Raw genomic sequence first — 15,967 nt, 5'->3', positions numbered from 1 at the left:
CTTAGGACTGGACCATGTCTTTCTTTCACAAATGAAATAAAAGAAGATTCTGATAGGATTTCCCCTGGATGAAGTCTAATGCCATGGGCAGAGACTGTGAATTTCCCAATGCCAAGAAAATAGGATTTTATATCTTATCCATTTGCTGGAAGATTATCCCAGAAATGTCACACATAAGGCACTTCTGTAGCTCCCTGAGGCTTCCATGTCACCCCAACTCATGAATGTGCAGTTCCTACCCTGCAGCCCAGAATTGCTTAAACAATTGACTTCTCACACCTTCAAATGGAATGCAGAGAGCCTGTGGGTAATATGCAAAAATTGTTTGGGCATTGGGATTGGCAGAGGAAACTGTAGCTGGCTTCTCCCTCTTGGGCTCAACATCTTTTGTTTCATTGTGGTTAAAAGAATCCAGGTATAGTCCAGCCCAGAGAGGGGATCTATCTTGGTATATCTGAAAACAGATCTCCAAATATTTCAGACAAGTATCCTAATACAGAAAGATGGCTTTATCTTTCTTATTTCATTATTAATCATAGGATTTTCTTTTGTAGCCTAAAACCCAAAGGTATCATTGGGCAGAGAAAAGAAAAACTGTTGTTTTTTCTCCCAAATGTGTATTTTTGTCACATACATACTACAAAAGACAATTTATTTTTTTACTTATTTTTTTATTAATTTTTTTTTTTTTGGGATCCCTGGGTGGCGCAGCGGTTTGGCGCCTGCCTTTGGCCCAGGGCGCGATCCTGGAGACCCGGGATCGAATCCCACGTCGGGCTCCCGGTGCATGGAGCCTGCTTCTCCCTCTGCCTGTGTCTCTGCCTCTCTCTCTCTCTCTCTCTCTCTGTGACTATCATAAATACATAAAAAAATAAATAAAAAAAAAATAAAAAAATAAATAAATAAAAAAAAAATTTTTTTTTTTTACACAAGACAATTTAAATACTGTGGTCTGGGTCAGGCTTTAAAAAAAAAAAAAGCTTTTGAGGGAGCAAGAAAGCAGTCAGGAAAGGTTGGAAAGTGAAATAATTAATATATAGTTTCTGTTCTCATTGGCATTTACTTGCCCTTTTCTGGTTGTTGTCCTTTTGTGTTCATGGAAGTTCTTTTAGCCCCAGGTACTCTAACATCAACCCTTTCGGATCCCACTAAACTGTGTTAAGAAACACAATTATAGGTGTTGATTTTATGGTTAATAAAAGGGTAATATTGAATATGTAGTTGTAGCAGGGAACTTATTTGAAAACTAAAGCCCAGTTAAATATATGAGAACATACTTGTAGCACATGAAACTCTTCCTCACAGTCTAGTAGGAAGGAATAGATGTAAACTCCATCAGTTATGCCCAGCAAGAGATGAAATCCTTTAATGTTTATAAGCTCAGACTTAAATTGGCAGATCTGGATCAAAATCCAGACTGTGCACCTGACTCAAGCAAGTTTCTCTGAGCCTCGATTTTCTCATCTGTAAAAGGGAACCATAGCAGCTCATACAATCCCAGGTATCTCTGCATGTGGAATAGGATGAGATGCTGTGTATAAAGCATATAGTCCAATGTGAAGGCTAACTAAATGTCAGCCACTACAATTATAATCGTCATTCTTATCATCATAATTTCATTAATGTCAATCACTGTCTGGCACGAGAGTTGCAACCAGATGGTTGATGAATTTGGTATGAGCAAAAGTATTTCTGAAATGGGCAAAGGCTCTTGAACTGAAAACTTATAAACAAAACAATTCATTTAATAAATCATTATGTGCAGGGTGTTTACCAGATTTAGCCATTAACCAGAGCCATTTTGCAATATAGCTGATTCACACAGTGAACCCCAAGCCCTTCTCACTCAGGCAAGGGTGGTATAGCTAGCATTTTCCCTTTGTCCAACCCTTTTATTTCACACCTACTTTGTTCTTTTTGCACATTGCCTAGGATTGAGACCCCTCTACACATAAGACATGTGTGTCTTGTCACCTTTCTCTGGCAAACTCGCAAAGTCACTCCTCTCTTTCCCCTTTTCTCCAAACCCTCCAAGCACACACATTGGTCACCTGAAGAAGAGAAGTTCTTTGCTTGCTCTCTTGTCCTCTGGTTTGTTCCTATACTACATTTCATTTTCATTCGTTCCTGGTGGGAAGAGCTATTTATTTACCCCCAGGAAGTCCTGTCACGGAGATGGAAAAACATGTTTCTTGGCCAAGTGCCACGGGAAAGACAGTCCCCAGCCTAGAGAAAAATCAGACATTCCTTTTGGTGGTGACATTGTTCACTTTAAAAGCACCACTGGACCTCTGTGCAGCCCCACATCGGGACTCTTGCTCCAGGGGTATTATTACCCTGGTGGGATGGTATTTCCCCTTCCCCTTGCGCAGTGCCTGTGGCATTCATGCACAGAACATTAGCATCAAAAGATTGCTGTTTTTCCTTCTTCTACATCAATTAGCTCTGTATTCCCTCTTTCACTTTCCCATTGTGTTTACCCAAAACAATGCAACATCTGAGATTTCCTAATTTACACCCTGTATTTCTCTGCACAGGCATTCTGCAGCATGTATTAAGAATGACACGCAAAAACAATTCTGTCTGCATTTTTTTTAAACCAGTTAAACCCAAGCAACTCCATTCTGGAGTCTTTTATTATTCTAATTATGCTTTGTTCCCAGGCGTGCAGGAATTTCAGAAGCACCTTGTGGGTATGGGATGAGGGTAAGAAAGTCAGGATCCAGGGAAGTGAAGCTAAAGTAGCTGGGGGCTTCCCTCACCCCATCTGGGAAGGGGACAGCAGTTCAAATCACCCTTCTGGGGGCATGGTAAAAACTGGCTTGATAGAGGATGCATCAACACCCAGCTGGAATCTCCAAATGTTGGCAGAGCCAGATTTGAGCAGTACAGTATTATAGTTCCTGGGGTCCCATTGGTTTTGACTAAGCAGACGCTGTAGCCAAGTCTAGAGAAATAAAGAAGGGCTTGGCCAGGATATGCATGGAGTTGGATCCCCCAGACACAGAGAGGTTCATGGTGGAGCCCCACCAGGGACTGTATGATGCAGATCAGAAAGGAAAGCTCATCAGCTTTCAAAGGCCTGATCCCCTGTGGAAGGGCAGGGACTATGCAGACCCACACGTGGGTGAGACTCAGCAGTGAAACTAATCCCAGATTCCTTCCCTCAACTACTGCCTACTCAATGCAGGACAGCTTCCACTAGCCGTCAAATCCAGAAGTTACTTGTTCTTCTGGCTCAAGAGGGCAGCCTCTCCACATTTCCATGTTCTGTATCCCTCTGCTTGTCTGTGCAGAGCTGGGATGCCTACTTTTCCTGAGATACTCATGGCAGGATTTCTTGTGAGTAAACCTCTTCTTAATTTACAGCACTTTGCCAGGCAAAGTGTGGCACCAGCTCTTTGGACTCTTTCCTGAGTATAAGGCATAGTGATGTCTGACAGGAGCTGACCCATAGTCTACAGGGCTTGTTCTACTCAGTATTTCTTCAAGATCCTTCTGGCTCAAGTGTCTACTGTGGCCTTGTCTCGTTTCTGCTGGTGAATCCGCCAATTTAGATGGTTTGCTTATTATTCGGTCAGGATCATGGCTGGATGAACAAGTCCCTTGGAAGCCCCCCTCCACTTTTTATTTATTTATGTTTTAAAAAGATTTATTTATTAATTCATGACAGACACAGACTGAGAGAAAGAGAGGCAGAGATGTAGACAGAGGGAGAAGCAGGCTCCTCCCAGGGAGCGTGATACGGGACTTGATCCTGGATCCCGGGATCACGACTTGAGCCAAAGGCAGGCACCCAACCGCTGAGACACCCAGGGGTCCCTCTCCTCCTATTTTTAAAACAAAGACAGGAAAGTTCCAACACTCTATGAAGGTTTTACATTTTCTGATGGCAGCAGAGGAACCAAAGGTGAAAACCAGTTGCATGGAACTGGTCAGTCCAGCTGGTTCCCAGGAAATCAAGTCAGAATTTCAGTCTACATGGCATTGGAAGGACCATACAGTGTCAAGAACAGGGCAGGTTGTAGGAAAATCTTGATGATGTCTTGGCCTTGATGATAGTATAAACCCCATCTATGCTCACACTTTTCTCTCTTTCCTCTGACAGCTTCTGGTCCTTTGTTGTAGCTCTCTTGCTGACTTCCTGTAAACAGATCTAAGAAGTTCAGAATGAACTCATTGGGGCAGCCCAGGTGGCTCAGCAGTTTAGCACCGCCTTCAGCCCATGGCGTGATTCTGGGGACCCAGGATTGAGTCCCACGTTGGGCCTGCTTCTTTCTCTGCCCGTGTCTCTGCCGCACTCTCTTTCTCTCTGTGTGTCTCTCATTAATAAGTAAATAATTAATAAATAAATAAAATATTTTTTTAAAAATAAACTCATTATTCACTTAGCATTCAGAACTCTGATTTTTTACTTTTATTCAGGTCAGAAGCTCTCCATTGGGAAAAAAAATGGAATACTTGAAATTGTTGCAATTGTTCAAATATACTTTTTTTACCTTCTTGACTTTGCTAAAGTTGCTCTTCCTTTCTGAAATAATACTGCATCTCACTCTCTGCCTATCAAAGTGCTTCACATCTTACTAGTATGTGACTGTGGACAAGGTATGAGGCTTCTTTGAACCTTAGTTTCTTTATCTGCAGAAAGAGGAAAGCAACGGTATCAACCCATAGCTCAGGGGGGTAAAAGGACACAAGTTTATTTCTCATTCACATCACGTGTCTAGCATAGGTCAGTGAGGGGTCTGTTTTTCCTAGTTACTCACAACCCAGAAGACAGAGGTGGGAGGCAGGAGAGCCTTAAAACTCACCTAACTTCTGCTCAGAATTCACTAAAGTGATCACATGGCCACAGCTCACCTCAGAAAGGGTGGAAAAGTGCAATCTTACCATCCTCCAGAAGAAGGAGGCCTGAAAATTTTGTAAAGCATGAAATGGCAGCCACATCTCTGTACAGTGCATGATCAACCCAGAAAGATGGTATCACTATAGTTACTCTTGACAAGATCCAGCTTCAATTTGGTGATGCAAGAGAGAGATTTTTAAAATTAACCTCTATATGTTCTTTATTTATGCAGACAGGATAAATGAGAGAATGCGCAACATAAAGGTTAACATAGATTTTTATTCAAATCCTGGTTTTATCCATTACTAACTCTGTGAGCTTGGGCAAATTAATTAACTTTGCTGTTTTTCAACTTCATCACCTGGCAAATGGGGACAATAATTGTATATGATAAGATGAGCACTGAGTGTTACACTAGATGTTAGCAAATTGAATTTAGATAAATATATTAAAAATAAAAAATAATTGTACATTCCTCAAAAAGTGTTATGCATGCTGAGATAATAATCGTGAAATTAGCAGATGTAGTACCTGATGCCGTAGAAGTATTTGCTGATTCAAATGGAGTTATACCACTTCACACACTGTTCTGTAACTAGCTTTTAAAAAAATATTAAGACACGTAAGACTTTGTGTGTGTGCCTGTGTGCATGTATGTGTATGTGTGTATCCATCTTGTTTTTAAAAATAGTTACATATTGTTTTTTGTTTTTTTTTTTTTTGTTTTTTTTTTTGGCTGTATCTTACTTTTCTCAAGCAGTTCAAGTGATGAAAAATTCCCATAAGACAATTCGGGAAGACCTTCGTTTCATGAATCTCCAGCCATTGAGCTGTTTCCTGCTTTTTTACTGTCAGATGTAGGGTCCAAAAACTGTGTCTAATACCATTCAGTGGGGAAGTGTATTCATATCTCTCAGTCATTTAGTCCAGACTCTGTTATGATCTTATCTGGTGGCAAGCATTCTCTGAGACTGTATTGCCAATAATTCTCCCAAATAAAAGGTACCATATTCTTAGGCTTAACATAAAAGCAAAAACAAAACAAAGCCCAAAAAGCAAACAAAACAAACAAACAAACATTACTTTCCCATGGATGGACTCAGCTACAGGACTCATGCAGACTCTGCCTCTTGCCTGTTTATGCTGTCCCCATCCCTGTTCTCTCCCCAGTATTGGACCTGGTATGGGTGCCATCCACATTTCTTAAATGATGTAGTTGTGACTTCTTCATGCCCAATATTTTGTAGGGTTATTTCAAAACTTCTTCCTAAACATCGAATTCAAAGCCTAGTCTTTTTATTCTACTCCCATTTGGTGTACTCCCATTTGGTGCACTCATAATCTTGCTCTCTCCTACTTCCCCTACCTCTCCAACCTGGGTTTCTTCTTTGATGTGTTTCATAACTTCTCTTCCTATATATGCCAATCTCAGACATAAAAGTAATTCTTTAGCTCAGAGAAAGTGATCAGCTATACCTACCAGGAAGGATGAGGAAAAAATGGCGACCACTGATGTTGAGCTGCTAGGGTAGATGTCTCCGGAGATGAGACTCTATATGGGAGAAGTTCATTAAGAAGTACCTTTGGGATCCACATTTATGGGTGGGCTGGGATGGACTGGAGAGAGACAGAGAGTTGAGCTGTAATGCACACCCAGTGGCAACCTCAGCCAACCCCTCAGGCAGCTCTGAGGCTAGGCCGGGCCTTCAGAGCTGCCCGGTTAGAGCTGACAAAGGCCAGACCTTTGTCCTCCTACATTAGTCTTTGGACAGGGCTGTCCCTGGAGGGCAAAGTGACGAGCCCCAAAGGGGCTGACAGCAGGAAGTTCTCTGCCACCAGCACTCCCAGCAGCTGGGACAAGCCCTTCATTAGAGGGACATCTGGGTGGCACATGTCAGTGCCCACCACAGAGGAGGACAGGACATTGGTAACTATAGTCCTACTCCTTCCTATTCCAGAAGCTTGTAGAGGAGGGCATTTTCTTCTGCAACACAGTTCCATCCTCCCCATGCCATCCTATTTGTCCTGGGGATAGTGGGTTTAAAGATCTTGTTTGTTTTGCTTCCCTTTCAATATCTAGCAAGCTTTTGATACAGCCCTTGCTGGTTTCTGCCTTTGCTGTCCTTGGCATAATCTTTCAAGAATACTTTCTCGTTTTCTTTTTGCTGCTATGACAATCAGTGCATCCTCTGCATTATAATTGCTCTAAATATGGTCTCAGCATCCCTTTCCTTCCAGTTCTGAGGGGATAAGATGCTTCCAAACATGAGTTTGTTTAATAAAATTTGGGCTACTCTGTGTGGCATGCTGCCACTGAACATATAATTCCTTTCCCTTTTATTCGAAGAAGCTCCTGTTGGAGGCAGCTTCCCCCTCCCTTCTCTTCTTTCATCCCACAGATCATTTCCATACAGCCCACTCGATATTGCCTGGCAGCACGAGGGACCAGAATAGCATGGAGAATTGAAACCCACAGAAGAGCTACAGCCTCCTCCCCCTTGGACACTGGCAAGCTAAGCTGCTAACAAGTGGCAGGATCGATTCATTTGAATTTCATCTCCCTTCATTTCCTCTGCCTTCCCTCTGGTGCTGGTGATAATGAGCCGTAAAAATGACCCAGGACCCAGGAGGCAGATGCAAGTGGGGGGGTGGAATCCAGGGGTTGAGATAATCCATAGCTTGAAGACTCAAGAATTAGCTTTGGTTCCTTCTCCTCCCACAGCTTTATCTCAGGTGGCCACTGAACAAGGAGCCGCTCCCGCAAGTGGTCTCTGGAAAGATTTCTGTCTAAGTCTTCTTTTTGTTGACACTACAAAGACACCTCGTCGGAGCTGTCATCTCGGTCATCTCAGAAAGAGGCTCAGGTACCCCCCAAGTACACTTGGGAAGACATAACACAGAAGTTTTGCGATCACAAGTTAATAAAAAAGGGATGACCCTTCAAAAATCAGTCCACAGCCCTTTGCAGATACCTGACCATCTGCCCTCCTCTGGTCAGCACATAAGAGTAGTGCGCTGTCCTTTAGGGGAATACAGGGAGAAAAAAGAGGACTTGCTGCTGCTCTGTACCGGGGCGGGCAGGGGCGGGTGACGGGGAAGCTCAGCCTAGTAGGGGTGTATATGTGGGCACCAGCCTTGGATAATGCCAGGCCCCATCCCTCCCGCACAATTCCTACCTGGAGTAAACTTTTCAACCACTCCGTCTTAGTTCTGGCTATAGCAGGGCAAGAATGGCCTCTGCCATACACAGGCATACCTTTGGCAATACGCAGGTTCAAATCCAGACCACTGCAATAAAGTGAGTCCCAATAAATCTTTTGGGGTCCCAGTGCATATAAAAGTTATGTTCGCACTGTACTGTAGTCTATTAACTGTGCAGTAGCATTTTGTCTAAGAAACAATGTACATGCCTTAATTTAAAAATATTTTATTGCTAAAAAATGCTAACCATCATCTGAGCTTTCAGCGGGTTGTTATCACTGATCACAGTTCACTGTAACAGATATGATAATATAATTATATGTAATATAACATATTATATAATAATATAATAATAAAGAAAAGGTTTGAAATATTGAGAATTACCAAAATGCGACACAGAGGCACGAGATGAGTAAATGCTGTTGCAAAAATGGCACCAGTAGATTTTCTTGATTCAGGGTGGCCACAAACCATCAATCTGTTAAAAAACAAAATGCAATATCAGGAAAGTATAACAAAGTGAAGTGCAATTAAGCAAGGTATGCCTGTATCATTGTTGGTTGGCTGGATCTCCAAAATGACAAGAATCTAGAGTGTGGCTAGTACAAGAATCAGCCTGTCATGTGACCAGGGCCTCAGTTTCTCCATCATCAGAGGAGGGTCAGCTGTTTCTGCAGCTGCACAGAGCTCAGTGTCTGTAGCTCTACCATGTTTTCCTGGACTCCAGAGAGCTCTCAGCAGCTGCACACAAGCAGGTCTTATAGATGCTCGAATTCTCCATCTCCCTTAGGGGTGATGATGATGGCTTATCTTCCAGAGCTGAGACAAAGTAGAGGCAAAGAGGGAAATGCTACACGTTAAAGTGAGAAATGCAGTTAGTACAGATTCGTTAGTCTCTTTCTGCCACTCACACCCCAGAGATATTTTACCCTCATGTTTTGACTATGTGTTTCTCAAAATCATGGGCCAGGCCAGTGTCACAGACCCGAAGCATGCCTGGGACACCAGGATCCATCCCCATATGGTAAACAGTGGCGAGCCCTCCCAGAGCCTGACACTTCCTGTGACCATAGTTATCTCTGGGTACCTTGTGGGGGGGGCGCACAGAGGTGCCACCCTCCCTTATCTTGCTAGATGTCAGATTTCATGAATTGGATGCTGCCTTCTCCAGGTCCCCAGCGTGAGAAGCTCTGTTTTTATTCTGAACCTGATTGCGTAGGAAGCAGCTCATAATTAAGTGGCTCTTTCTCTCCTCTAACATTTCCACATGGACTGCCACACAGATGAGAGGTGAAAAAGTCTGCCCTGCTAAGGGGAAGGTGGCTCATCCTCAGGACTCCAGCACACCCTTCACCTGCCATCCTGTAGTCCCCTCCCCACGCCCCCTGGTGCCCAGGGCTTAGGTTCTTGAGAAGCTTCTATGTGTTTTCAGCCCTCTGGCCCCCCCCTTTTTTTTAATTTATTTTTTATTGGTGTTCAATTTGCCAACATATAGAATAACACCCAGTGCTCATCCCATCAAGTGCCCCCCTCAGTGCCTGTCACCCAGTCACCCCCACCCCCCACCAACCTCCCTTTCTACCGCCCCTTGTTCGTTTCCCAGAGTTAGGAGTCTCTCATGTTCTGTCTCCCTCTCTGATATTTCCCACTCATTTTCTCTCCTTTCCCCTTTATTCCCTTTCACTATTTTTTATATTCTCCAAATGAATGAGACCATATAATGTTTGTGCTTCTCCAATTGACTTATTTCACTCAGCATAATACCCTCCAGTTCCATCCACATTGAAGCAAATGGTGGGTATTTGTCATTTCTAATGGCTGAGGAATATTCCATTGTATACATAAACCACATCTTCTTTATCCATTCATCTTTCGATGAACACTGAGGCTCCTTCCACAGTTTGGCTATTGTGGACATTGCTGCTAGAAACATCGGGGTGCAAGTGTCCTGCCGTTTCACTACATCTGTATCTTTGGGGTAAATCCCCAGCAGTGCAATTGCTTGGTCCTAGGGCAGGTCTATTTTTAACTCTTTGAGGAACTTCCTCTGGCCCTTCACTGAACAAACATGTCCCGAGCACCTCCTCTGTCATTGGCCTAAGACAGCTCTGGGGATGCCCACAGCTGAGACACTCAGATGGTCCAGAGGCCTATCACATATGGGAGTGTGGCTCTGCTCCATCTAGCCCTTTCATCTGTGACTATAGGAATTGCCTAAGTGGAAAGAAAGAAAAGGAAAAGAAAGCCTGGGTGTGGGGTGGTGGTGAAGGGACCATGTACTTGTGTTTAGACCAAGTATTACTAAATCAGGGAATCAGGGCGACCAGTCGGCCTCACCACCCCTCCTGTTATCACCTCCTGAGATTCTGTGCAAAGCAAAAAAAAAAAAAAAAACAACAGGTTGAGTAAAAATAACACATTCTCTCCTGACCAAAATTTTTTGAGCTAAACATGTATAGGAATTGATTAATACAATAGCCTTTCAGTCACAATTCCTGAAACCATCCTGTAGACAATGAAATTTGTAAAAATATGTCAATATTGTGTTGGCCTATTTTTTTTTAATTGTGCAAGCATTTAGAGGAGACAATATGGGATTTTATATTATCTTTTTCTGGGAATGGCTGTCTCTTTTCTATTTAACTTTATTAGCTTTACCTGGATTGATTCTTACCTTATTTATTTATTTATTTACTTTTTACTTATCTTAACGTGGCTGGTTGGTTCACTGAGATGGAATAAATGCTAAGATGGAGAATACCAATTCAGTTTTACTTAAACTGACATATAATGTCTGAGCCAGGAGATAAGGGAAGCCTTACTGCATCCTGCAGACAATTAAATGAGTTTGGAAAGTTTTATTTGGTTAGTTGTTGACAAGAGCTAAGTCCCTGGGTAGCTGTTAATTTTTCCGGGTGATTCCCAAAAGAAAAACAAGCCAACTCAAGGCTACACATTTCTCTGTGCAATTTCAATGAACTACACAGTATGGAAAAGATAAAACCATAGATCTCAGTTCTGATTCCTTTTTTTTTTTTTTTGCTTTGTTTTGTGTGTTTTTTTTTTTTTTTTTACTATGAAAAGAAAGTGTTTTGTTTTGTTTTGTTTTGTTTTCACATTTGAGAAAAGCCTATGTTTACCTGGAAAGATAAAGGGCGCAGGTGGAGAACAGGAAGAGGCAAGAACATTTCTAGACGAGATGCAACCCATTGATCTGACCTGGGCTGCCTCTTTCATCCACCGGCATAATTAGGTAAACAGGAGACAGCCTACCTGATGATCCTCCTGTTAGAATTATTGCCATCGACAGTATCCAGGCAAGTTCTTTGTATGACTTTGTTGTTCTATGAATACTGGTTTGTTTTTCCATTCTGTCATCTTCTTTAGGGAAAACTTAAATGGTTGATGTTTTTGGTTTTCTTAAAAAATACATATCACAGGATAAAATAAATGAGGAAATTTGTATCTTCGCTGATCCCCAGGCGGTCTGAGAAGATGAAATTTGAAACTGTACATTAGAGAGCCTCACAAAATGAAGAATCTAAATCTGAAATCAAGGGCAAATTAAATGAAGATTGGGATGATTTATACATCACTTAGTTTCTGCTAACAGATCAGAGGGGCAGCAGTTCTACTTGCTTTGATAAGACAGCAGTTCTAGAAAGGAACATCTAAGGTTCTAGAAGGAAGGATAAGTACAAATAAATTCTCTATTCACCTTTAATTGAAATCAGAGCCCAGTGTTAGCCTCAGATCATCAGCCTAGATTATTTGGTGAGAATGTCTGAGGTTCCAGGTCTGGGCAGGCTCATTAAGGGGTTAATGGGCAAAATGGAAGGGAAGCCTCTGGGTTCTGCCCTTCAGGACAGTGTATAGGAGAGTGGGTTCCATTGGTTGGAAATCTTTTGCAGACCAAACAACAGGTGCGAACCTCAGAGTGTCTGCATGCCGGTTCTAGCTCCTGAATTAATAAAATGTTATTTATTTCAGTTCTGTTTCATCACAATTGCTAAGACATGACATTTCAATTCTTCACTGAACCTCTAGAAACTTTGCTTCCTTTGTAGTTGTTTCTTTGATGTTTACCTTTGTGTTTTCCGGATAGCTTCTGAGAGCCTGAGAGATCTAGCAAGTACTAGAATGGCTACTCACATATGCCCAGAACTACCACACAGGCTCTGTGTCCAGGATATGTTTAAAACAAAAAAATCAGTCAACAAAGAGAAATAACTGACATCTGTTGTGCACCAACTATGTGCCATGTAGGTAGTTCACTAAATAATATCACTTTATCCTTATTGAAAATAGAAGCAGTAAATACTTTTGTTAACTTCATTTGCAGAGTGGGAAACAGAGGCAAGGAAACTGGGGTTCAGACTGAGCCCTTGCTCCTAACCACTGGCTGCACTAATAGAGCACTGACTTCATGCTGGCCATTGTGATAGGCACTAGGAATATATAAGCCAACAATATTAAAATGTGTTATTCACATTTGACCTAGGAATTGAATGGATATCTTCCATCTATGTATCAGTTTTTCTGGATTGCTTGGAGGTTACCATAACAATATCGAATATCATTGGCTATTATAGTTAGCAAATATAATTACATAATTTGATTTCTATTGATAATGTAACTGCTGGTATTCTTTAGCTTTGAGTAATTATAACATTCTTGAATGATGTCACTATGATACTTTTATTAAGAAGCATACTCTTCTATTAGTTAGTATATATATATATATATACATTAAGCAAATATCAATCAGTTGTCATAAGAAACATGTATATTAACTTTTTAATTATTAAAATAGTCATATGTATCAGCTGACTTTTAGCTAACAAGCACCCCCAAACTCTATGTCATTTGTGTTACTTACAAATTCATGGGAAGCTGAATGGTTTTCCTGGTCTTAGCTGGGTTCTTCTATGAGTCTGTGGTCAGCTGCAGGTCAGAGAAGTTGACTCTGTTGATCTAGGATGGAAGTGTGGACAGGTGTAGGCTATAGTGACCCAACTAGGACAACTGCCCCTCCCCTTCTTTATCCGATTGCTTATCATCCAGCAGACTAGGAAAGGATTGTTCACATGGTGGCTTGAGGTGGTGGAGGGTTCCAAGAGCAAAAGAAGGAGCATGCATGGCTTTTTGGAGAGACATAGGCTTGGAACTGGCATAATGTCACTTTTGGCTTATCTGTGGTCAAAAGAAGTTCTGAGGCTAGCCTAGATTCAAGGAGGGGGGAAATAGATTTCATTTTTATTTTATCTTATTTTATTTTACATAGAGAGAGAGAGAGAGAGAGAGTGTGTATTAGGAGGAGGGAAGGGAGAGAGAGAATCTCAAGCAGACTCTGCACTGAGTGCAAAGCCCAACATTGGGCTCAGTCTCACAACCCTGAGATCATGACCCGAGCCAAAATCAAGAGTTAGAGGCTTAACCAACTAAGCTGCCGAGGTGCTCCTAGACTCCACTTCTTGATGGGAGTAATTTAAGGTTATCTTGCAAAAGGACATGGATAATACAGGATGGGGAATAATGGAAATTGTTTTTGAAAACAGCCTACCACAGCATATGAAATTAAGTATTATAATGCACATTTTATAGATGAAAAAAATTGAGGCCCAGTGTTAAGTAATATGCCCTAAAAAAACAAACTGATAAATAGTAAGTTGCTAGCACTAATTCATAACTAGTAAGTGGTTGAATGACAAAATTAGGCAAACTTAGGCATATATAACTCCACAGCCCTTTCTTTGACCATGCCATTAGGTTTTCAAGGTCTTCAAGGATCACGATATTAAATGATCTTATCAAAAATGAAAATGGCACCTGAGGATAAGGAAATAGAGTATACAATTCAAAGATAATAATAACCCATTCATTTTCATTTACTTAAAGACATGAATAGTTTTAATCAAGGGGAATTTCTTTAATTAACTAAAACCATCCTAGTGATAGTTATGGATTATTAATTTTTATTAGCTGGCATTGACTCTTTCTCTGTAGTAATATTATACAGCCTGAGACAGATCAAGTGCAAATGCAATTCTTGTTTGCACAACTTGTCACCACATACCCCTCCAAATATTCAGGGTATGAACCCTCCTAGGGCAAAATTTCTCTCCATCATCAAAGTAAAGTGTTTTGTCCAGTGCTTTGCACATAGTCGATGTCCAAGAAATGTTAGCCACCATCGGAGTTATTCCCTTATTACATTAAGGATAGGGTCACACTTTGGCCCTACACTCTCCTAGCAGAGAGAAGACAAATTGTAAGATGGTGATGGTGATGATAGTAACAAAAATAGTTGTCGTAGAAAGGACAGTAATAGTAAACTCGCATGGAGACTTTATCACATAACAGAAGCTTTTCTAAGTGTTTTATATGTGTTAATCCTTATGAAACTCCTTTGAGAGAGAGCCTATAACCCCATGTTCAACTGACAAGACTGTGGCATAAAGAAGGTACATAATTTGTAAGTGGCTAAGCCATGATCTCTGTGCAACCTAATTAAAACCAGGTCCACACTACAGGTATCATCTGCTGGTGTGCCAGTCCTCTGGTAGTCTTGGGGTACATGAAATACAATTTTAAAGAATTGTTTCTCATTTCACCTTGGGTTTCTATTTTGTGTCACTGAAAGGAGTTAAGCCATACTCTAATGAGTATCCCTAAATCTCTCCTGTTTTATCAGGAAGGGCTTTCTTTTCTCTTGAAGTTCTTTTGTTATTGTTTATTTTAGAAGTATAGAATCTCCTGTCCAAATTTTCATTTGAGAAGCTGGAAATTTTCTTGCAAGTTGAAAGATTGGAACACTTTTATATTCATCACTTTCCATTTGCCAGTTGTTAAACTTTTGCCACTTTGTCTCTATCTTTCCACATAAAAACATAGTTTTATTTTCCCTGGGTATTTTGAAAGTTGCAGTTGTCATGACACTTTACCCCCAAATACTTCAGTATGTGCCTCTTAAGAACAAGGAGTCTCCCCTTCCTACTTACATTATAAAAAGCCTAAGAAATTTTTATTTGATACAATAATATCAAATATAGAGTTCGTATTCAAAATTTTTCCCTAATTATCCCAATAATCTCTTTCCTAGCATTTTTTTCACAGTGTTTTGCATTCCTTTAGTTGTCATATGTCTTTTTTATTTAATCAGTGATAGTTCTACAGACTATTTTTGGGTTTGTTTTTTTTTGTGTGTGTGTGTGTGTGTATGTGTTTTTGTTGTTGTTGTTTTGATTCCTTTCAGTGACTGAAAAGTTCTCATCAGTCACCTTGCCAAAGTATCTCAAGTTCTGGATTGGTCAAATCTTTCCCTCTTGATTAGATGCAGGTTAAATATATTTTGACATAAATACTCTTATAGGTTATGTGAGAATCATATCCTAGTCTGTTATGCTTAGGAAAAAGACATGGATGTCTCTGGAAAAAGAATGATCTGATATTTTAGGAAAACAGCCAAATACTGAAACCCACAATAGAGTGTAATCTTTAGATGGCTATTGATAGTTCTGAAGCACATTTCAAATATTTTATTTTGTCCTCATAACTATGAGACCAATGAGGTGGATGTTATTGATTATTCTAGGACAATATAGGCTTAGAAGTATGTGTGATTTGCTAAATTCCCAGAATTCATTCCTCAGAAGCTGAGCTTTGAATCCAGTTTCTAGATCTTGGTTTGGATCTCCATCCTGTACTTTTCCCACCAAGTCAATGGATAAGGTTAAGCAAAACAAGGTTTTTTAAAAAATGGTTAACAGTCACCCATCCTATTCAGAAATGCAACTGAATTCACCATAAGTTAGTGTTTTCTAAAAGCAGCTTTCAGGTTGGCTCAGGACCCTGGTGAGTTTTAGGGAGCCTACATTTATGTAGATTATGTGTTAAGAGCTTGCAAAGCACTCACTGTTA

The 15,967-nt window shown here is 40.8% G+C and overlaps 1 protein-coding gene across 7 annotated transcripts in view; it reads left to right on the top strand.

Moving 5' to 3' along the window:
- The window catches only part of LRRC3B (leucine rich repeat containing 3B), an 86,132-nt gene that overhangs the window by 58,251 nt on the left and 11,914 nt on the right, over positions 1–15,967 (top strand). The window contains exons 2-3 of one of the 7 annotated variants that reach the window (XR_007405300.1): positions 7,569–7,710; positions 11,132–11,359. The exons of 4 other annotated variants lie outside the window; for them this stretch is intronic. The gene's annotated coding sequence lies outside the window, so the exon portion shown is untranslated. Of the gene's footprint in view, positions 1–7,568; positions 7,764–11,131; positions 11,360–15,967 lie in introns of those variants that run through there. 2 more of the 7 variants (XM_025461037.3, XM_049099957.1) reach the window with 2 other exon arrangements.

This window comes from Canis lupus, chromosome 23 (genome assembly GCF_003254725.2).
Source record: "Canis lupus dingo isolate Sandy chromosome 23, ASM325472v2, whole genome shotgun sequence".
Lineage (NCBI taxonomy): Eukaryota > Metazoa > Chordata > Mammalia > Carnivora > Canidae > Canis > Canis lupus.
The sequence above is the reverse complement of the archived record's forward strand: the minus strand, read 5'-3'. Positions and strand labels throughout refer to the sequence as shown.